Here is a 24313-nt window from a genome sequence, read left to right on the forward strand (position 1 = left end):
GATCTCCAAAATATATAGAGAACTCAAGAAAGTAGACCGTAAAGGGCTAATCAACCCAATTAAAAAATGGGGCACTGAGCTGAACAGAGAATTCTTAACAGAAGAAGTTCGAATGGCCAAAAGACATTTAAGGTCACGCTCAACTTCCTTAGCGATCAGGGAAATGCAAATCAAGACAACTTTAAGATGCCATGTTACACTTGTCAGAATGGCTAAAATAAAAAACACCAATGATAGCCTTTGCTGGAGAAGTTGTGGCGAAAGGGGTACACTCATCCATTGCTGGTGGGAACGCAAACTTGTGCAGCCACTTTGGAAAACAGTGTGGCGGTTTCTCAGGAATTTCGGGATCCACCTACCCCTCGACCCAGCAATACCACTCTTGGGAATATACCCAAGAAATGCCCTATCATACAACAAAACTATATGCTCAACTATGTTCATAGCAGCATTGTTTGTAATAGCCAGAACCTGGAAACAACCTAGATGCCCTTCAATAGAAGAATGGATGAAGAAAGTATGGAATATATACATATTAGAGTACTACTCAGCAGTAAAAAACAATGACTTCCTGAATTTTGCAGGCAAATGGACGGAAATAGAAAACACTATCCTGAGTGAGGTGAGCCAGACCCAAAAAGAGGAACATGGGATGTACTCACTCATATTTGGTTTCTAGCCATGAATAGGGGACGTTTAGCCTATTATGCGTGATCCTAGAGAAGCTAATTAAGAAGGTGAACCCAAAGAAAAACATTTAGGTGATGAAAGGAGACAGAGACAAAGACCCACATTGGAGCACCAGACTGAAATCTCAAGGTCCAAATCAAGAGCAGGAGACAGAGCACGAGCAAGGAACTCAGGACCGCGAGGGGTGCACCCACACACTGAGACAATGGGGATGTTCTATCAGGAACTCACCAAGGCCAGCTGGCCTGGGTCTGAAAAAGCATGGGATAAAACCGGACTTGCTGAACATAATGGACAATGAGGACTACTGAGAACTCAAGAACAATGGCAATGGGTTTTTGATCCTACTGCACGTACTGGCTTTGTGGGAGCCTAGGCAGTTTGGATGCTCACCTTACTGGACCTGGATGGAGGTGGGTGGTCCTTGGACTTCCCACAGGGCAGGGAACCCGGATTACTCTTAGGGATGATGAGGGAGGGGGACTTGATGGGGGAGGGGGAGGGAAATGGGAGGTGGTGGCGGGGAGAAGGCAGAAATCTTTAATTAAAAAAAAAGAAACAAAAAAAAAACACAACTTGGAGAGGGAGGGAGTCTGGAATTGTTAAAGGGAAGCCACTTCGGAGGCCTGCTGCTGTACACAGAAACATGAGAGGAATGTTCTCAAGCAAGATCCCACTCAACTAAGCTTCCAACGTGTGAAAAAAAAAACCCAAAGAGTTTTCTGCTTTGAAAAGCATAAAAAAGCGGTTACAAATACAGTAAAGGCCCATCCTGTCAACACATAAACTTGGCACTGTCATCCACAGATTACTGCAAGAATGAGGGGGTTCTTGGATTCCCCCTCTGCCATTTCAGAGAGCCTCTGAGGCCAGGACAAAGTATGCCAGGGCTGTAGTCCCTGCAAGAAGGATGCAAGAGATCATGTGTGACACTGGGAAGGCGAAGCCTCGTTGTGTTAGAGACACCAAGATGCTGGAGATGCCGCAAGTATCAGACATCCACCGATGAGAGCTGAATACATAAAGCAGAATCCACACAATAGAGAGATATGTGTTGTAGGCTGCAAAGCTAGAAGGGTAGTACCATCTTTGAAACTGGAGCCCCAGGTACAGGACATGGTATATGCCCTGTTGAGTTATCATCTTGCTTTGGTCCAATATTTCCTCACTATGTCCCTACTCTTCCTCTCAGAATGGGAATGCATATTATGCAGCCCTGTATATTAGAAGTATATAATTTTAAAAAAAATTTTACCAGGGGTTACAGCTAAGAGAATGCCTTGGGTTTGAGAAGAGTCTGGACTTCTGCATAGTGTTGATACTATTAAAGAATCTAGGGATTTTTGAAGTTGGACTAGATACATTTTACATTATGACATGTCCATGATATGGGGGTCAAATTTGGTTTGAATGAGAAATGTCTACTAGACATGTATTTGAACACTTGATCCTCAGTTGACAGTGCTGTTTTGGAAGGTTATGGAATCTTTAAGAGGTACAGCTTTGCTGGAGGAAGTATGCTACTGGCCAGGCCTTGAGATTGCATAGTCTTACTTCACTTTCTGCTTGCTCTCTCTGCTTCTTTGTGTGGTTGAACTGTGAGTTTCCTGTCCCTCTGCCACGCCTCCTCTACCATTACAGACTCTCTCCTGGAACACAGCCCAGATCAACTCTCTATGAGTCGCTTTTGATCACAGTGCTTTATCACAGCAACAGAAAAGCTGATTTAAGGTCCCAGACTCGAATAGGCTAATTTTCTTTCATTCTTTCCTAATGCCCAGTTCTAAGGGCTAGAACTTGAATTGATTCTAGCTTGGTTCGAGTGTCTATTCTGGTCTCATCAGCTGTGGTCCAATGAAAATGTCCACACGGTCTCAACATGGCCGCCCACAGACTACTGTTCGGGTGAAAGGCGCAGCTGAAGGTGCTATGTGAGCCACGATGGCCCCAGCGTCAGAACTATATGAAGCAGTATTTTGACAGAACCCTTATGCTTCCTTGTACCTGTCTATCTGTTCCTGTCTATCAAGTTTGAAAATTTAAATTAAGGGCAGTCATTTCTTGTGGCTTTGGGGAAAGAATATCATTTGGCCTATGGGGGAGGGATTTTTTCCAAAGAACAGAAGACTTACAACAGAGAGAAGGCTGGCCAGTGTTGCTTTAAGAGGCTGACTGAGCAGGGACTACCAATTTTTACCTTCAGATGACTAGAAACATATTAAATACAATATCTCTAACGCACAGATTTAAATTAGTATGTTAGGATGACATATTATTTTCTCTTCCCTTAGAGAAATCGTGAGCAATAAACCATCTGCTTAGCTTGTGGATCCCATCATATGCCTTTAGTGCTCACCGACGTGTGGACTCCCCTACCTGCTCATCCACTTGTGGGTTCAATCAGAACCCCTACTACTATAGTAACATTACATCTAAATGTAGATCTTATTTCCTCTTTTCTATTTTCTTTTCTTTTTTTTTTTTTGCAGTATCTTGCGTTTCTATTGCTGATAAACACCTCAACTAAAGTAACCTTGGGAAGAAGAGGCTTATTTCACCTCACAACTCACCACCCATTGTGGTGGGCACTATTGGGAGGTGTGGCCTTGTTGGAGTGTGTCACTGGGGAGGAGGGTGTCAGAAGCTCAAGCCACGCCCAGTGTCACTCTCTCTTCCTACTGCCTGCCAATCCAGATGCAGAACTCTCAGCTACCTCTCCAGCACCATGTCTCCCTGTGTGCCACCATAGCTTCCACCAGGATGGTTATGGATTAAACCTCTGAACTATAAACCAACTCCAATGAAATTTTCCTTTATAAGAGTTGCTGTGGTCATGGTATCTTTTCATGGCAATAAAAACCCTAACTAAGGCACCCATCACATAGAGAAGCCGGGGCAGGAACCCAAGGCACGAAACTAGAGAAAACTGAAGTAGAGGCCATGGAGGAATTCCTGCTTACTGGTTTGCTCAGCCTGTCTCCTTCATACAATCCAGGACATCTGTCTAGGGGTGACACTACCCAATGGGCTGGGTTCTTCCAAATCAAACTTTAATCATGAAAATGTTCCCACAGACTTGCCTACAGGTCAAGTATAAAAACTAACAAGTATACCCTTTAATTGATCTCTTTGCCTTCAAACCTAAAATGTACTCTGTATAAGCTTCTGTGATTATAACAATAATTTCTATTTTATAACCAAATTCTGCCCACTTGTAAGCCTCTATTAGTTCCTCGTGGCCTATAGCACAGGTCTCTAAGATGCCTAGACACAACTTCTTCTAAATACCTGGCTGTCATTTTTAGCTTTCTGAATCAGAATCTCCCAGAAGAGAGCTTAGGAAATGATCAATCTGGATCTTTGTAACCAAATCTACCCTTGATTCTGAAGTGATCAGCTCAACATCCATCTTTGACTCTTGCTGTAGAGCCTGGACTCTACAATATAAAGTCTAGGACCTGAAGAAATGGTTCTTTGGGTAAAGTACTTAGTGCAAGCATGAGAATCCGAGTTTGAATCTCCTGAATCCTTTTAAAAAGGTGAGTATGGTGGCCTGAGCCTGCAGCCCCAGCACCGGGGGGAGGGGGAAGAGACAGAGCTAGGAAGATTCCGGGAGTTTTCTGGTCAGTCAGAATAGCCAAGCAGTGAGCTCTACATTCAGTGAGAGACTAGATCTCAAAATAATCATGAAGAGGGGCGAGAAGGGAAGAAAGAAGAAGGAGGAGAAGGACTGGGGAGGAGAAGGTGGAGATCAATAGAGGAAATCTGACAACCATCTCTAGCCTCCATAAGGTCTACACACACCCCCCCCCCCACACACACACACAAATAAATAAATAAAATAAAGTCTAGATGCTCTGAAGGAACAAAAATCAATTTACAATTTGATTCCAATCTACCTATTTCTAATTTTATCCTGCTGCAACTTCTTACTTTCAAACTGTCCCTCATCGACACACCTAGCACTCCTCTCTACTCTCTATTCTCTACCCATCCTTTAAGAATAAGTCACCTGTCATCTCACTGTGATGCTCTGTGGCTGCCTTCTGCAGACTGAAGAGGCGTTCTGATGCAGCGGCCGAGAGCACAGGCTCTGGGGCCACTGGCCAATGGCTGAGGCCAGGTTCTGCAAAACACTAACCAGAGTATAATTTCAGAATGTGGACAGCTACACAACTTTTCTGTCCCCTTAGTCGTCTTTTAACTATGAAATACAAAATGGAAATAATAATAGTGTGACTATAAAAGAACTCTAGATATGAATGAGGCGATTCATACAAAACATGATGGTTAATATGAAGATCAATGGATGGAGTACAGAACCACCGGGCGGCACGCTTGTGAGGAAGACCTACCCTCAGTACGGACAGAACCACCGGGCGGCACGCTTGTGAGGAAGACCTACCCTCAGTACGGACAGAACCACCCGGCAGCACGCTTGTGAGGAAGACCTACCCTCAGTATGGACAGAACCACCCGGCAGCACGCTTGTGAGGAAGACCTACCCTCAGTACGGACAGAACCACCGGGCGGCACGCTTGTGAGGAAGACCTACCCTCAGTACGGACAGAACCACCCGGCAGCATGCTTGTGAGGAAGACCTACGCTCAATATGGACAGAACCACGGGGCGGCACGCTTGTGAGGAAGACCTACCCTCAGTATGGACAGAACCATTCCATGGGCTAGAGCTGAAAATGGAGAAAACAGTCTGAGCACCAGCTCTCTTCTCTCTCCCTTTTCTGGCTGCAGAGGCAATATGACCAGCTGCCTCAGCCTCTGCAGGGATGATGGCGTGGTTCCCTAGGCCCTGAGCCAAGTTAAACCCTTCCTTTCTTAAGTTGCTTTTACCAAGTATTTTGCCACAGAAATAAGAAATGTGACTAACACCTTTTAAATATTCTTGCTCCTCAAAACAATGAAGCAATTCTACTATAATAGTCAATTTAAGAATCCTTCTTTTAGTTATGGTATCCCCCCCCACAAGTAATATAAAAAAGAACTTGTTCTCATTCCCCACTTAAGAAATAATGAAGAGACTTGGCTCTGTCTCATTGACACAGCACTTATCTAACATATATGAAGCTCTGAGTTTTATTTCTAGCACTACTGAAGAAAAGACGATAGAGAAAGACGATGTATTAACCTACTTAAGAGAAAAAACCATTTATATGAAAAGGAACTTTGCCTTTTTAAATTCATCAACTAAAGAGGCAGAAACAATTTGAAAAACCGAGGTATTTATTTGACTAATCAATGTGAAAGGAAATAGCCCATAAGTTGTAGTTAAGGTTTCTATGCTATAAAGAGACACCATGACCACAGCAATTCTCATAAAGGAAAACATTTAGTTGAGGTGGCGACTTACAGTTTAGAAGTTCAGTCCATTATCATCATGGTAGGAAGCATGGTAGCATTCAAGCAGACACGGTGCTGGAAGAACAGCTGAGAGTCCTACATTTTGCAGGCAGCAGGAAGTCAACTGAGATACTGGGCATTACCCTGAGCATAGGAAACCTCAAAGCCCAGCCCCCCAGTGACAGACTTCCTCCAACATACACATTCCAACAAGGCCACACCTCTTAATAGTGCCACTTCCTATGAGATTATGGAATCTAATTACATTCAAACTACCATACCACACTATCAAAAGAAACATGACATACTAAAAAACAAATAACTATGTGTGTATATATATATATGTAAAAAATAATCTAGGAAGAAATCCCAAAAAACAGAATGTGCATTACTGATAAAGCCCCAATTTCAGCCCAAGGTAAGTTTCAGATATATTGTAGGTTTTCAAAATAACTGTAAACAGCATAGAAACATTTAACAAATTCTGCCTCTTGTTTTCGATGACTAAAGTAATATCTGAAAAGACAAAGACAAAATAAAGAAAAGTTTGATGATCTTTCCCAAAAGGAAAACCAATTGAGTTATGCAAGGCACGGAGAGGAGAGGAGGTGGGCGGGGATGGAGAGCAGCCGGCAAAGCATTGGCACAAACCCAGCGGCTCGGTCCCCAGCACCGTGGACACCAGGGGTAGAAATACACCTGCAACCCTGCACTGAGAAGCGGAGGAAGGGGATCAGAGGTGAAGCTCTAGTTTGCAAGATGGCTCAATGTAGGATAAAGGCACTTGCCGCCAAGCCCGAAGACCCGAGTCACTCCAGCACGGTGGAAGGAAAGGAGATCTATGCCATTCTCCTCAAGAGCAATCTCAGCGGCACTGTGCTCGTTACATACCGCCACAGGGAGCACATGAGCAGCATATGGCTCCATTGCACGTTATGAATAGCAACACAGAAGATAAAGCTGTTTTGCTCTGACATCATCAGATCCCAGATCAAAAGTCTTTTTTTGTTCGGTTGGTTGTTTTTTGTGGGGTTTTGTTTGTTTTGCTTTTTGTTTTGTTTACAAGGTTTCTCTGTAACTCTGGAGCCTATCCTGAAACTCACTCTATAGACTAAGCTAACCTCCAGCTCACAGAGATGTGCCTACCTCTGTCTCCTGAGCACTGGGATTAAAGGCGTGTGCCAACACCGCCCAGCCAGATCAAAGGTCTTAACATATGTAGTGGGAGCTGCTGGCTGCGTTTCTGCCGCCCCAGCTCCTGGTCCTGGCTAGCTTATGCCCAAAAATAACAACACACAAACTCTATTCATTTAAACACTGCTTGACCCATTTCTGTTCATGTGTGTAGCACCCCAAGGTGCACTTACCAGGAAGATTCTAGCCTACGTCCATCCTGGGTCAGAGCTTCATCGCATCTGCTCTGGAGAGGAGAGCATGGCGGCTGTCTCTCAGAGGAGCTGCCCTGCATCTGAGCTCACTTTCTCTTCCTCCTAGCATTCTATTCTGTCTACTCCACCCACCTAAAGGATGGCCTATCAAATGGGCCAAGGCAGTTTGTTTATTGACAAATGACCTTCCTCCATCAAACATAGGATACAGATGCTTAAAGGCTAATGGGTTTGCTGAGGGAATCTGTGAAGCCCCAACACTACAACATATGCAAGTATACACAGGTTTAAACTTTCCTAGACAATGTGTTTTCACTGTGCTTTCAAGTGGACCCACAAAGTATAAGCAACTTTGGAGACAGAAATTGTATCCCGCTGAGGACACTGCCATATACCAGCTCAGGAGGCAATCAGCATATACCTATATGGCATTTCTTTACAATATAAGATTGCAAACTGAACATAGCTGACAAATTATGTTTTGCTCATCTAAACTCTGGTCTCAAATGTTCTGAATACTAACAATCTAGTGAGTCTGTTTGACAAAAACTCCTTCTAAAATTTTGTTTATAGAACTTGGGCTCCAGTAACTCCTGCAATACAATCTCTGTGCATAACTGAACCACAGAAAAATAACTCCTTAATTTGTGGTTAGAATAACCACTGCAGAACAACCTACAGTGGGTGGCATGAAATGACCACAATTATAAAGTAACCAGGCAAATAATATACTGTGTCTCTAAGAGATAAAATGTTATAAATCCAAAACACACACTGCTATAAATAAGGTCTGTGGTTATTTGCTGAGATGCTCTGACCAACACTGCAGTGACAAAGGGTACTCTTGGCATGTTTCATAGAGGAATAACTAAGGCTATTTGACAGTAGACTCGGTGGCACCACATGTATTGTTTGGGCTAAGAAATGAGGTAAACTGTACTGTAGAGTTACTTTGAGAAAACGCAGCCTTTAATATAAACAAACAATGGATTTTCCTCTAGAAGCCATGATAAGGCAGTGGAGGGCGGCAGGATCAGCTCCCAACCAGCTCGCATACAATCTGAGAAAGCACTGGAATCAGAACAGTCCATGTCCCCCACACTTATCTGCTGTTGGCTATGAGAAGATCACTTACCCCAAAACTAAAATGCTAGATTCTAGAGTTGGAAGGATATGCCAAGAACAGACCATGGAGACGGAGAATCACAAACAGTGTGATGAGTAGTTCATGGAGCAGCAGAGAACTGAGACAGGCTCCCTGATCACACCACACATTTTACAGAAAAGCCTTTATTAGCGAACATGAAGTGCGAACATGAAGGCCTTCGCTGTGACAGCCGCAAACAGGGCATTTGATCACAACTGTACACATCAGGCTTTCTTCACTAGTCCCCTCCTGTGCCTTTTCCCTAAACCCCAGTGCTTGACTTCACCAGAGCTTCTTTAACTGAAATATAATTCACAAGTCAAAACCTCACCAGCTTGGATAGCTTTCAACATATTCACTAAAAATAGTTGTACCTCAATCAATTTTGAACATTCACATTACTACCCCAAAGCAGTACATGAAACTCAGATTCAGAATTTAGAAAGGAAAGATGACTTTGAATTGCTGTTTGTGTGTTTGTCTGAGACAGGTCTCGCTATGGAGCTGTGGCTGGCCCGGAACTCACTGAAGCCCAGGTTGGCTTTGTCCTACCTGCCTCTTCATCTGCCTTTCAGATACTAAAATTAAAGGTGTACACCACCATACCTGACCTAAATTACTATTTTTTTTAAAGGATTAATAGGTGTCAGTGGCATGGCTCAGAAGGTAAAGCTACCTGCCACAAAACATAACACCCTGAGTTTGATGCCCTCGGCCCAGATGGTGGAGAGAGAATGGACTCCTAAAAGTGTACTCTGATCTTCACATTAAACACCCACAATAAATAAATATAAAACAAATGTGAAGATATAGTCTAAGATTTCTTTGTTACCTAAATCCCATCAAAATATTACAAATGGACCACAGATAAACATCAAATTTTAACCATAGAGAATCTTATTTCTTTAACCTAAGATTACATATGAAACATAAGCGTGTGTGTGTGTGTGTGTGTGTGTGTGTGTATGCTTTAAATGATGTTACACTACTTGGGCTGATAGTATTCCCCCATAAGAGCCATCATAAGAAGCCCCCTTTCAAGTTGTTAGAGGAGTTCAAAAGACGTCTCCAACAATATAGGCTATTGCTGTTGCCCTTGGTGACCCCTAGAGGTTGAACCCAAGTTCCCATTGCTGAAGACTTCAGATACAGTATCTTATAGGAAATCTTCTTCCCTGAGGACTAGCTTTCATAGTACCAGAAGGCTCCATGCAAGCATCTAAGGGAGGGAAGCAACCAATCATCTAACCATTTGTGTGTGTGACTCCTATGAACTACAATGATCGGCATAGCAAGATATCCCGAAGGGAGCAATACTCGTGTCTTGACAGTAACCAGCAGCTGTCTAATTAATACTGAGGCCTGCTCAACAGGCGGGAAATCATGCCTAGTACTGGAAACTTAGACAACTACCCAGGCTAGTGATGTCACCAGTCTTAGAGGAGAAATTACTGTGTCTTCACTAAAACATCATTATTTCTAGTTGCATTCTAAATACTTAGTCTTATAGCCGCAGATAAATGCTGACTCTCACCTTGCAACAAAGAAACTTCGCCCCAACAAATGCAGACCATTACAGAAAGCCACAATGTGACAACATGCAGAAGCTAACTGATCATGTGTTGCTCAGCCCTAATTGATATATCTACAACACAACTCCTACACCCTAGGCTCAGGGAACGTTGTAGAAGAGGAAGCAAAAAGAATGTACAAGCCAGAGGACCAGGAAATCTGCTGTGAGATTGCATCTCCTCTAAATGACAGAGAAACTTCACTATGATACCTCAACAACATGGCTGCCAACGCAAGACCCAAACAAGAATACCACTAACCAATAAGCTAATGTAGGAGGGGAAATTAACCATAGGCCTTCTCCTAGACAAAGAACTACAAGTGACCAAGGAATGCTGAGAGTATGGGAACTAGTTTTCCTCAGGGATGAACCTCCTAACTGGTTATCCAATACGAAATGGTGAGCCCTGAAATTATACACATGCAAGTCAAACTAAATGGACTGAACAGGTTGTATTTTATATTTATGTATTTATATATGTTTGTAATAATAACAATTAATGAGAAAGAGGATGGCTCAAAGAAGGAACAGGGCAAGGACATGGGAAGAGTTGAAGGGAGGAAAGGAAGGGCTAAATGAGATAGATAAAAGGCAAATTTTTTTCTTATTTTTCTTTCTTAGAACCTATCATCAAATGATACTGCATAGTTTCAGTCATTAAGATGGGAAGAACTTTTTGTAAGAATATAAAACTCATAGGTCAACAGGCCAAGTTAAACATAACATATACGTTTAGGATAGAAAAACATCTACAACCATTTAGCAATGACAATAAAGTGTTACTGTCCATGTGAGTTCTTGAAAGACAAGCTGAAGAACTCTGGAACCACGTAGAAAACAGAATGCATGCTGTAGGAGGGGAAGGAACCTCATTACTATTGACTTGGTATGCTTCTTATGCCGGAAGACTGGGACAAATCGAGGTCAGCGTCTAGTAAGAACAAGGGAGATTAAAGTCAAACCTGACCATGGATCACTAACTACCACTGTGTTTCTGTCAAGGGGAGAATCTAAGATTTGGTGAACAGGAGGAGCAAGTAGATAAGTGTAAGCAGAAAAGAAAGTAAAGATCCTGCAGGTGCCAAAATCCGTTCACAGCAGCACAGCTTCGGCACACAACACACTTAGCCCCTGAACACTTTCATCACCTCTAGACACCTTAGAATTCCCAATGCCATGTAAACACCATGTATATAATTTTATTGTTTAGGGTAAGGGGCATGGAAGTCTGTTTTTGCATAGATTTATATTTTCACTCTGAAAATAGGGTAGGCTAATATCCTTTCTAGTTCTGCCACTCCAAAGACTTTATTCCAGACATATAACTGAATAAATGTGGCAAGATTTATACAGAAGACTGTTACCCATGTTGTTTATAAAAACAGTGAAAACTGAAAACATCAAAATACATTAGTTGGACACTAGTTAAATTAGAGTGATGAAAGGCCATATAATCTTTAACAATTTTATGACATAGGAATACAACCCCAATGGGAAACCTGGCTATAAAGTGGAAAAAATATGATACTTTTTCCTAAAAACCTTTATATACATAGTATTTTTATTAAGTGATCTTTGTTTTTGTTTAAGAAGATATACATTTTGGATGGTGTTATACATGAACTGAATTTGTATTCTGTGTCAGCTTGGGTTACTGTCTTAGTTAGGATTGTTATTGCTATGAAGAGACACCATGATCATGGCAACTCTCATAAAGGAAAACATTTCATTAAAGTGGCAGCTTACAGTTCAGAGGCAGTGAAGTTTAAGATCTCAAGATTCCATAAAAAGAATACACTGTACCCTAGTGGTATAAGCTATAAACTAAACATATTATTTTATAAAGGTAATACTATTAATAAAACATAAAATGCTCACATAAGCCTGAAAAAAAAATCAGTAACCCTGAAGCCTAGTTGTTCAACTTAGTCTTCAGGATATAATCTGATAAATCTTATCCTCAAAGATGTTCATGGCTATGTTACTTTCAAGAGTGAAAAAGTAGAAATCAGCTGCCAAATAAACAAGAGAGCCTAAAGAAATAGATATCCAAGGGGGTGATGCCATGCTATAACATTAAGAGAGAAATAGATATCCAAGGGGGTGATGCCATGCTATAACATTAAGAGAGAAATAGATATCCAAGGGGGTGATGCCATGCTATAACATTAAGAGAAAACTCAAATGTTAAAATTACAAAAGAGAACAATTGAAACCACACATAAACAAAACCACTACCCATATCTAGCTAGCAAATTTGGAAGAAAATAAACTAGCAGGTTCTGAAGGTGAAAATTCCCCACAGCTGCCTTATGAAGACACATTAGTTTTACAAGTTGAAACAAAAATGAAAATTTGATAACAGAAATACTGACATAAGCATAGTATTAATTTGGCATGATCACTGAGAATATTAGCTTTGATACTGTAGGGATCAATGTACGGAGTATTAAACAAAGTTCTAATCTAACATAAAGACTGCCTGGTGTCACAGGCCTGTGATCCCAGCACTTGAAAGGCTTAGGAAGAAGGACCCTGCCTCATACAAAAACAAAAACAAACAATGAAATGAAGGACCAACAGATTTAACTGAATCCTGTCAATAAAATGTTTTTTATACTTATTAAAAGTATATAGGAAAAAACAGTATATAAGGGAAAATATATAAAATAGAATTTATTCATTTTTAATAAAGTATAAAATTTTAATTAAAGAACATAATTTTGTATTTACAATAGGTATATAAATATTTCTTGCTTTAATTTTTCTTATAAAAATCTAAATACACATATTTTGGTTAGTTACTTACTCAATTAAAAAAAGGAACTTGAAGTTGGGCAGTGGTGGTGCCTGCTTTAATCCCAGCGCTTGGCCGGCAGAGGCAGGTGGATCTCTCTAAGTCAAGGCCAGCCTGGTCTGCAAGAGCTAGTTCCAGGACAGCTAAGACTGTTACACAAAGAAACCCTCTCGGGAGGGGGGCGGAGAAAGGAACTTAAAATAGAGCCACACACACAGAAAGGGAGACAGGTCTTACTGCTTTAACTCTTGTAAAAGATGAATGTGCCAAAAGGATGTTAGATCTTTTAGAAAGTGATACTTCAAGGTATAGTCGTTTCTACAACCAAGCACTTTAAAGAACTACAAAGACAGGAGTCTGCCTCCCAGACAGACTGCTCAGGGCGTGTGTACATCAAATTCAGATTCAAAATAAGCTCCACCAAAACCAGAACAGATCAGATTTACAGAAACTGAATACATTCTCTACTTCTTAATCTCCTGACCCCAGAAATGTTGATAATGCTGTTTAACTTAGAAAATTAATGCATTTATCTTTTTCTTCTATAAAATACAACATAATTTAAACATATTTTTTAAAAAGAAAAAGAAACTATGATTATATATCTGAAAGCTTAGGAATTTGGATCACAGCCTTAATTTTACTCAGTAACCCTCCACCCTCAATTCTCTGTAAAAAAAAAAAAAATCTAATTAATACATCTGCAATTCTCAAGAATTGTGACATTTTAATTTTTCCAGGAAATAAAACTAACAGATAATCACTCTTTAGCAAATAAACATAAAACAAACTCACTTAACAAATGATTAAAAACATTAGGCGGATATAGAGCCCAAATTTAAGATCTCCATCAGGTCCCTCCCCTTGGAGCTTGGGGAACCCTGTGGAAGAGAGCAAGAAAGAATTGTAGAAGCCAGCGAGGTCCAGGCACCATGAGAACACAGCCCACAGAATCAATTCAACAGGGCTCACAGAGACCACAGCAGCAATCACAGAGTCTGCATGGTCCACACTGGTCCTCTGCATACACGCTCTGGTTGTGAGCTTGGTTTTCTTGTGGGACTCCTAACACAAGCAGTGGGGGTGTCTCTGACTCCTTTACCTGTTCTTGGGCTCCTTGTCCTTCTAATTGGTTGCTTCATCCAGCCTTGATATGAGGCTTTGTGCCTAGTCTCTTTATTACTTGTTATATTACACTGGGTTCGGTTGCTATCCCTGCAAGGTCTGTTCTTTTCTGAAGGGAAACAGAGGAAGAACAGTGGCTCTGGAAAAGGGGAGGGGCTCTGGGAGGAATGGAAGGAGGGGAAACTGCAGTCAGGATGCATTGAAAACAAAGAAACAAACAAAAATTAAAAACCATATAATTAGAACAGAAAGTAGCAAAATATACGTGTTATGGTTTTCTTATACAAATTTTTGAAATGTTATCAGAAATTCACCAAATGGGACTGTGTATCTAGCTAGCTCAGTGGCAGAAAGTTGCCTAATATGAATAAGGCCCTATGTTTATTCCCAGCATGGCAAAAATAAGAAATAACTTTTCAAAAGAGAGAGAGAACAAGAAAGTCTATGAAATCATTTATAAACATAAAAAAAGTCAACAGATTTTGCTTTTGTACTTTAACTTGACGACAAAGAGGAACATCACCTATGCCTTCAAAATTCAGCCACTCTACAAAGTAAATAACTTTTAATACATAAAACTTCAAGACGTAAAACAGAGTCTTTGTAAATGCTGGCTAATCTCCATTAGCAATGCTTCTGATGTGGACACTTACTTGGAGAGGCACAAATGGAGGATGGGTCTTTACAGTGGACCACACTTGGGCTAGAATCTCAACTTGGCCACTTAAGTTATAGGGGACACTAATCAGATAATGTAGAATTATCCCCAATCTCCCTTTAAGAAAAAGAATATTAAAAACAAAATTTTAATTAAAAAATACGTGTAGAGAGGCTGAAAAGATGGTTTAGCAGCTAAGAACACTTACCGCTTTCACAGAGGACCTTGGTTTGGCTCGTAATTCCAGCTACAGAAGCTCTGCCAGCCCCTGGGCTTCACATAAACTAAAACAGGTGCACATACAGATACATACAAACAAATGCATCTTTAAAATTGTTATTACTCTGTTTTATGAGTATGCATATGTGTGCCTGGTGCCCACAAAGGCCAGAAAAGAAGCCCACCAGGTTCCCTGGAACCGGGCTTAGACCACTGTAAGCTCCTACTACTTCATCCACACAAAAACTAGACAGCTGAAGCTTCAGGAAGATGCGTGACTTTTTCATAACCACACAATTAAATGAATAGGAGAGTCGGGAACCAAATCTCCAAATATTCACAGAAAGGGGACAATGGGCTATGCTCTGATACTCAGAAAAGTGACTGACCATCACAATAGTTGGCAGCTAAATGTTGTTGTCTATAGTGATTACTAAAATGTAGAAAATCAGAAAGAACCGGTAAGATTTCCCAGTGTCAATTCCAGAAAATTCTCATTTAATTGAGTGTTTATTTTATTTTTCTTCCTAAAACTTAAGAAAGTTCTCATGTCACTACTGAAACAGAGTACTGAAGCCTCTTTGTCACACGTAAGTTGGACCATAAGACCAGTATATTGCATCAATAGTTGAAATAGCGCACTGTCAGCTAAATTACTTTGAGAACCACCAATCAAAAAAGTAGGCATTGTGATGTCAACAGCTCACTGACAGAATATACACCTAGCATGTTAGGCCCTGGGTTGATCCCTAAAATGAGTAAGGAATATTCCTGTTGAGTTTATACTCTGTAAGATACTGTATGAGACATTAACATGTGTTCTGTAAGATGTAACATATATTTATTTCTTTAAAGAGATTCAACATTCTTTTAGAAGGGAAATTTCAAAACAGTCCTGAAAAGCTAGGAAGCAGACGTCAGCAGTATCATGGCCACCTTCATGACCACCATCATTAGCATCTCTGTCACATAGACGCTAAGCTTTACTTAAGGTGTGTCTTTTCTTCAAACTTTAAGACAAAACCTCAGTGAAACAAACAAGAAAAAGAAAAATATCATATTGATTTTCCCCCATTATCCTCTCCTGCCTCCTACCTGCCATTGGTCTCTTTCCTCTTCTCAGAATTAAAGTGCCTAAACAAAGAACATCCAGGACACCAGGTGAACTAAGCATTTGCAATAGCAATTAGGAAAAGCTTTTGGTTTTGGTTTTGTTTTGTTTGTTTGATTTTGGTTTTTTGAGACAAGGTTGCTCTGTGTAACAGTCTTAGCTATCCTGGACCTAGAACTCACAGAGATCCACCTGACTCTGCCTCCCAAGTGCTGGGATTAAAGGTGTGCACTACCACTGTCTTGGTCTTTGCATCTGGTTCTCTCTCTCTCTCTCTCTCTCTCTCTCTCTCTCTCTCTCTCTCTCTCTCTCTCTGTGTGTGTGTGTGTGTGTGTGAGAGAGAGAGAGACAGAGAGAGACAGAGAGACAGAGAGAGACAGAGAGACAGAGAGAGAGAGACAGAGAGAGGTGATGGCACTAGGGAGTGAAGCCAGCATCTCCTAAATTCTAGCTCTGCCACTGTACTACTTTGCAGACAAGAAGTTCATTTTTAGTTAGTATATATTCAACTCTTAAAATACTAGGCTTCATTATGGCATTCTTAGGCACCATCGTGCACTCTGATACTATCTCCCCTTTCCCCATTATCCTGTCTTGCTCCCCACCTTACACTGGTTCCTCCCCTCTTCTCATAGAATCTCCCCTGCTCTCAGGACTTTTCCTATCCTCTTTAGTCCTGATTCCACACATGGAATAAAGCGTGACATGTTTTTCCGAGTCTGGCTTATTTGCTTTACATAATGTTCTCCAATTCCATCCACTTTCCTGAAAAGAACATGATTTTTACTCTTCTTTACCCTCATGAAACTCTCTTGTATTTATATACCAGCACACTTCGTTCTCTTTACCCATTATCTGCTGATGGGCAGCTAGGCGCATTCTGTGCCTTGGCTCTGCGGAATAAGACTGTAGCGAACTCTAACGAGCAGCTCCTCTCTACTATGTGCTGACTTGAGTCCTCAGGGCCCACACCCAGGAGTGGTACAGCTAGATCATACCACAGTTCACAGTTTGTGTTTTGAGAAACCTCCAAATTTATTTTCACAGTGACTGCACCAGTTTACATCCTTCTGCCAGGCATGGTGGCACACGCCTCTAATCCCAGCACTTGGGAGGCAGAGGCAAGCGGATCTCTGTGAGTTCGAGGCCAGCCTAATGTACAGAATGAGTTCCAGTGTAGCCAGGGCTGTTACAAAAGGAAACCCCATCTAGAAAAACAAACAAACAAAACAAAACAAAATTCTTACTCCTGCATCCTTGACAGTGTCACTACTTGATTTGATGATCTCCATTCTTACTGGGTAAGAAAGAATCTTAAAGCAGTTTTAATTTCCATTTGTCTGATAGCTAAAAGGATGATGATCACTTTTCAGATATTGATAAGCCATTTGTACTTTTTCTCTTTTTTATCTTCTTTTTATGGAAAAAATTTCTGCCTCCTCCCTGCCTCCTATTTCCCTCCCCCTTCCCCCACTCCTCTCCCCCTCCACCCACTCCTTTCCCACTCCCTCTCCAGACTGAAGAGCAGTCAGGGTTCCCTTCCCTGTGGGCAGTCCAAGGTCCTCCCCCCTCCATCCCGGTCTAGGAAGGTGAGCATCCAAACAGTCTAGGCTCCCACAAAGCCAGTTCATGCAGTAGGATCAAAACCCAGTGCCATTGTCCTTGGCTTCTCATCAGCCCTCATTGCCCGCCATGTTCAGAGAGTCCGGTTTTATCCCATGCTTTTTCAGTCACAGTCCAGCTGGTCTTGGTGAGCTCCCAATAGATCGCCCCACTGTCTCAGTGGGTGGGTGCACCCCTCGCCGTCCTGACTTCCTTGCTCATGTTCTCCCTCCTTCTGCTCCTCATGTGGACCTTGAAAGCTCAGTCCAGTGCTCCAGTGTGGGTCTCTGTCTCTATCTCCATCCATCGCCAGATGAAGGTTCTATAGTGATATGCAAGACATTCATCAGTATGGCTATAGGACAGGGTCATTTCAGGCTCCCTCTCCTCAGCTGCCCAAGGAACTAACTGGGGACATCTCCCTGGACACCTGGGAGCCCCTCTAGAGTCAAGTCTCTTGCCAACCCTAAGATGGCTCCCTTAATTAGGATATATACTTGTACTTTTTCTTTTGAGAACTGTCCATTTAACTAACTTAGCCATCTATTGGTGAGATTCTTTGATTTGTGTGCGTGCCACATTTTTGAGTTCTTTACGTTTGGATATTCTTCCCACCAGAAGAACATTCTGCTGTCTCCTCGGCTGTACAGAACTCTTTCGCTTCATGCAGTCCTGTCCTCACTAGACCACTGGAGTCCTGTTCAGAAAGTCCTTACTAGGCCTGCATCTTCATCTCTTCCTCTACCACTTTCATCTCTTATATTAAGGCCTTTGAACCATATAATAAAAATTTTGATGATGAGCTAACACAGTAAAAATGCCGAATTCCAAAACATATACATTTACGGAAATATATTTTAGAAACCAATTCACCTTAAATTATATATTCCACATTGAGAAATGGATAGTTTCTCCAGTTTTTAATCCTAATTGTTGATACCATAATTTTCATAAGAACACACACTATATAAGACTGCTTTCAAGGAAAATATATAAAGAAAAATTTGTTTGCTTAATAAATTCAAAATGACTGAAGCAATATCATAAAATCCACATGAACATTATAATATGTTCAATCAGTACAAATTAAGGATCTAATTATACCTCTTTAATACTCAATTTGCATTTTAAAAGGGAATACAAAGTATTCTATTTTAGGTCTAAAAATAAGGGTCTGAATTAAAACTTTAAAAGAAACCTAACTATAGTATATTTATGGATGCCACCCCACCCCTAAAAATTAGAACATGCTAAGAACAAAGCACTTTTCAAGTACTGGACTATGCTGAACCTGAATGATTTATCACACAAGATGAAAGGGAAAGGTATGTATAAAGAGCTATGAATTTAGAAGTGTTATTTATACACGCATCAAGTGTTTCCATTACTAAAATGCAGTGGTTTCTAAAGTAGGGAGGACACCCATGTCTACCCCGAGTTCTATCCCCACCCTCTGTTAGGAGAAAGCATGTGGAAGGGAGATATCAGGACGAACATGGAAGCATCTGTTGTGTCCACAGGAAACACTCCTTTACCCCATAAGGCAAACTGCCTTGCTCATCTCCCTTGCACACGCTCACGCCTACTTCTGCTAGTAAGCTTTCCACCGCTGTGACAACACCTGACACAGTCAGCTTAGGAAAAAGAAGGCTGGTTTTGACTCAGGGTTTTAGAAGCCATGCTATGAGATCTTGACCACTAATGTGTCCTTAAAATATATGCACAGACTTGAACGCATTGGCACAGGAGACCACTTCCTAAATATAACACCAGCATCACAGACACTGAGAAAAACAATTAATAAATGGGACCTCCTGAAACTGAAAATCTTCTGTAAAGCAAAGGACATGGTCAACACAACAAAACAACAACCTACAGAATGGGAAAAGATCTTCACTAACCCCACATCAGGCAGAAGTCTGATCTCCAAAATATACAAAGAACTCAAGAAATTGGTCACCAAAAGAACACATAATCCAATAAAAAAAAATGAAGCACAGACCTAAACAGAGAACTCTCAACAGAAGAATCTAAAATGGCTGAAAGACACTTAAGAAATGTTCAACATTCTTAGTCATCAGAGAAATGCAATTCAAAACAACTCTGAGATTCCATCTTACACCAGTAAGAATGGCCAAGATCAAAAACACTGATGACAACTTATGCTGGAGAGGATGTGGGGTAAAGGGAACACTTCTGCATTGCTGATAGGAATGCAAGCTGGTACAACCCCTTGGAATGTCAGGGTGGCAATTTCTCAGAAAATTAGGAAACAACCTCCCTCAAGATCCAGTAATACCACTTTTGAGTATATATCCAAAGGATGTTCAAGCGTGTTACAAGGACATGTGCTCATCTATGTTCATAGCAGCTTTGTTTGTCATAACCAGAACCTGGAAACAACCTAAATGCCCCTTGACCGAAGAATGGATACGGAAAATGTGGTACATTTACACAATGGAGCACTACACAGCAGAAAAAAAAAAAAGCGACATCTTGAATTTTGCAGGAAAATGGATGGAGCTAGAAAACATTATTTTGAGTGAGGTAACCTAGACACAGAAAGACAATTATCACATGTACTCACTCATAGGTGGTTTTTAAACATAAAGCAAAGAAAACCAGCCTACAAACCACAATTCCAGAGAACTTAGACAACAATATGGATACTAAGAGAGACATAGATCTAATGTACATGGGAAGCAGAAAGTAGAAAAAGACAAGATCTCCTGAGTAAATTGGAAGCATGAGGACCTTAGGGGAGGGTTGAAGGGGAGAGGGTAGAGGCAGGGAGGGGAGCAGGGAAAAATGTAGAGCTCAATAAAAATCAATAAAATAAAGGTGATAAAATATATATGCATAGAAAATAAAAAAGATGAAATTAACAAAGTAAAGTGAAGAGGGACAAAGAGAATGATGAGGAAGAGGCCTTTGTAGCTTGCTAGGTATGAGACAGAAGAAAAGTCCACAGTGCAGACAGGAGGGACAATTTAAACAATAACTAAGAGGGAAGGGAAGGGCATGGCGGGACAGGAGTTCAGTGGTAAACACTGCTGTATAGAACACGCAATGCCCTGGTTTGATACCCAGCAGAGCTGGTGAGAGACAACAGAAAGACAAAAGAACAAGCAACACGGCGACAAAAGCTTGCACATGGATTGGACTGAAGCATTTACAAGACGGGCTTCAATGAAGACGGTGACTCGGCTTTCAGGCTGCGTGCACAGTAATTCAATTAGCCAAAGTAAAAACTACAGCCTGATGATTAGTCTGAAATCATTCAGGCTCTCTTGTATGAGAAGAAATAAATATTTAGAGAACTATGCACCAGCAGCCTGAAAAAAAGAGCTCTTGCCATTGTGAGAGGGGGTAAGAGCGAGGCGGGGGGGGGGGGGGGTGAGACAGAGAAAGATGTAGAAACCTGAGCTGGCAGGACCTGACACACCCCATGTATGCTTCCCAAACTATTCCCAAGTGACACATCAGTCTACTCGGCGTATACCCAAGTAAGGGGGCAAAGGTCTGGATACCTAGAATCATACAAATTATTAAAAAAAAAAAAAAACCCTAAAGGTATCTTGTAAATATATTAGAAATTTAGGGTTAAAAAGTAATTAATACTACTAATATTGGTGATAAAACCACATCAACATTAAAAATATGGCAAAGGATGCCAGGTGGTGGTGATGTATACCTTTTTATCTATCTATCTATTTATTTATTTATTTATTTATTAAGGATTTCTGCCTCCTCCCCGCCACCGCCTCCCATTTCCCTCCCCCTCCCCCAATCAAGTCTCCCTCCCTCGTCAGCCCAAAGAGCAATCAGGGTTCCCTGCCCTGTGAGAAGTCCAAGGACCACCCACCTCCATCCAGGCCTATTAAGGTGAGCATCCAAACTGCCTAGGCTCCCACCAAGCCAGTATGTGCAGTAGGATCAAAAACCCATTGCCATTGTTCTTTTTTATTTATTTATTTATTAAAGATTTCTGCCTTCTCCCCGCCACCACCTCCCATTTCCCTCCCCCTCCCCCATCAAGTCCCCCTCCCTCATCATCCCTAAGAGTAATCCGGGTTCCCTGCCCTGTGGGAAGTCCAAGGACCACCCACCTCCATCCAGGTCTAGTAAGGTGAGCATCCAAACTGCCTAGGCTCCCACAAAGCCAGTACGTGCAGTAGGATAAAAAACCCAGTGCCATTGTTCTTGAGTTCTCAGTAGTCCTCATTGTCCATTATGTTCAGCAAGTCCGGTTTTATCCCATGCTTTTTCAGACCCAGGCCAGTTGGCCTTGGTGAGTTCCCAAGAGAATATCCCCATTGTCTCAGTGTATGGGTGCACCCCTAGCGGTCCTGAGTTCCTTGCTTGTGCTCTCTCTCCTTCTGCTCCTGATTTGGACCTTGAGATTTCTGTCCGGTGCTCCAATGTGGGTCTCTATATTAACCTTCATCAGGCAATGAAAGGAGACAGAGGTGATGTATACCTTTAATCCCAGCACTCAGGAGGCAAAAGGAGGTGGATCTCTGAGTTCAAGACCAGCCTGGTCTACAGAACAAGTTCCAGGACAGCCAGAGTTACACAGAGAACCTGTCTCAAATCCTGTTGGAAGGCCTTGCTGGCTGATCAGAAGTTGCAGTCTAATCGTGGCCTGGCAGCTCTTTCCAAAGCTAGGCAACATGGGAATCCCTTCCTCCCCAGTGAAACTTCCTGCTTCTACCTGTCCTTATCTGGAGAATTTCCCAGTGCATCTGAAAGTTGTCTCTAAACCAGATGCCTGGTTTATCTGTATCCTGACCCTTGGCACAGGTCCCTGCTAAGGCTCCCCTGCTACAATATGGTAACTAAGACTTATACTAGGAGTCTTACGATAGAACCATGACAGTTAATGCAGATTAGGGTTTGTCCCTGGGCTTCCCAATCCTACATATTTCTGATACTCTGAAATAAAGTTGAGCACATTCACTGACATGTCTCCTGGATAGCTGTCTCTGTCGCACCCGCAGCTGTCCAAACCCTGTTCCCAGCTTCTGCTCCCTCTACCCTTATGGAACAATGCAGCCAACTATCCTGAGGAAGAAGCTGTATAGAACTCCCCGCCCCCAACACCACCACCAAAGAAAATATAGAAAAGATAGAAGAATGTTTTCATTTTCTTATGTCTTTTTCTACCACACATCTCATTGGTTTTATAGTTACAACATGACTGGGAGATGGCTCAGTCAGCAAAGGCCGCTGCACAGCAAGACCACTTGAACTTGGATTCCTAGAGCCCATCTAAAAGGCAGGCATGGGAAAACACTTATCGCTTCAGCTTAGCACTGGAGGGAGGGAAGGGTGAACATGGGTGGTCAGCTAACCTAGCCAAAGTGATCAGCTTCAGGTCAGCAGGGAACCCAGCGTCAACAACATAATTGTGGTCAGTGATTAAGGGAAGACACCAGTTCTGGGATCTACTATATGTGCACACATGTACATTTACCCATATACACATGTGTACACACTTACAAATTTTAGACAACACACAGAAATTTTAAAAGCAATTATGACACTTTTAGAATAAAAGTTGAGTTTTGTTCACAAGAAATAATGTACATAAACTTTGTACCCCTCCCCATATAGGAGGCAGGCCAATCCACACCCCCAACCCACGAAGAAAGCCTAGGGGCTCACTTCTTACAGAGGAGAGTGTAAGTGAAAATGCACGCTCCATGACACCCTCACCATGATGTCCCTGGTCACTTTAGTAGATGACCCAGGAAGGCGTTCACTCAGTCTAGATGGAGAGGTCCATGCAGAGGAATGAGACCTCCTGCCAACACCAGGCATGCTATGCTATGGTCTGGATCTGGAATGTTCTCCAAAGGTTCAGTGTTCATGGTTTGGTCACCAGCTCATGGCACAGTTGGCCGTCCTCTACTCCCAACCAAGCTTTCCGATGACTGTCTACCAGGCAAACACCTCAAATGAACTTCCCAACAGACCATGAGCCAGAATCATTCAGCTAAGGCAATCACTGATTCATGGATACTATCAATTACATGAGACAAACAAATGTTTACTATTCTAAGTTACTAAGTTTTGGGAAAACTTGTTACACCCTGTACTGGTGGTTCTGTGTGTCAACACAAGCTAGAGTCACAAGAGAAGGAGCCTCCGTTGAGGAACTGCCTCCAAGAGATCCAGCTGTAAGCCATTTTCTCATTTAGTGATCAGTGGGGGAGGGCCCATACCCAGACTGCTGTCCTAAATTCTATAAGAAAGCAGGCTGGCCTGGCAGTGGTGGCACATGCCTCTAATCCCAGCACTTGGGAAGCAGAGGCAGGCGGATCTCTGTGAGTTTGAGGCCAGCCTGGTCTACAAGAGCTAGTTCCAGGCCAGGCTCCAAAGCTACAGAGACACCTCATCTCGAAAAAAATCAACCAACCAAAACAAAACAAAAACAAACAAAAAAAGAAAGCAGGCTGAGCAAGCCACAGCAAACAAGCCAATAAGCAGCACCCATCATTTGCCTCTGTTATCAATTCCTCCCTCCAGATTCCAGCCCTGCTTAAATTCCTGTTCCAACTTCCTCCAACGATGCAAGTATAAGCCAAATAAATATTTTCCTCCCCAACTTTCTTTTTGGTCACGGTGTTTCATCGGAGCAATA

General features: G+C 41.9%; 1 protein-coding gene across 2 annotated transcripts in view; it reads right to left on the reverse strand.

Annotated features, from left to right (window-relative positions):
• The window catches only part of Mrps28 (mitochondrial ribosomal protein S28), a 138552-nt gene that overhangs the window by 60744 nt on the left and 53495 nt on the right, over positions 1–24313 (reverse strand). The window lies entirely within an intron of this gene.

This window comes from Chionomys nivalis, chromosome 16 (assembly GCF_950005125.1).
Source record: "Chionomys nivalis chromosome 16, mChiNiv1.1, whole genome shotgun sequence".
Lineage (NCBI taxonomy): Eukaryota > Metazoa > Chordata > Mammalia > Rodentia > Cricetidae > Chionomys > Chionomys nivalis.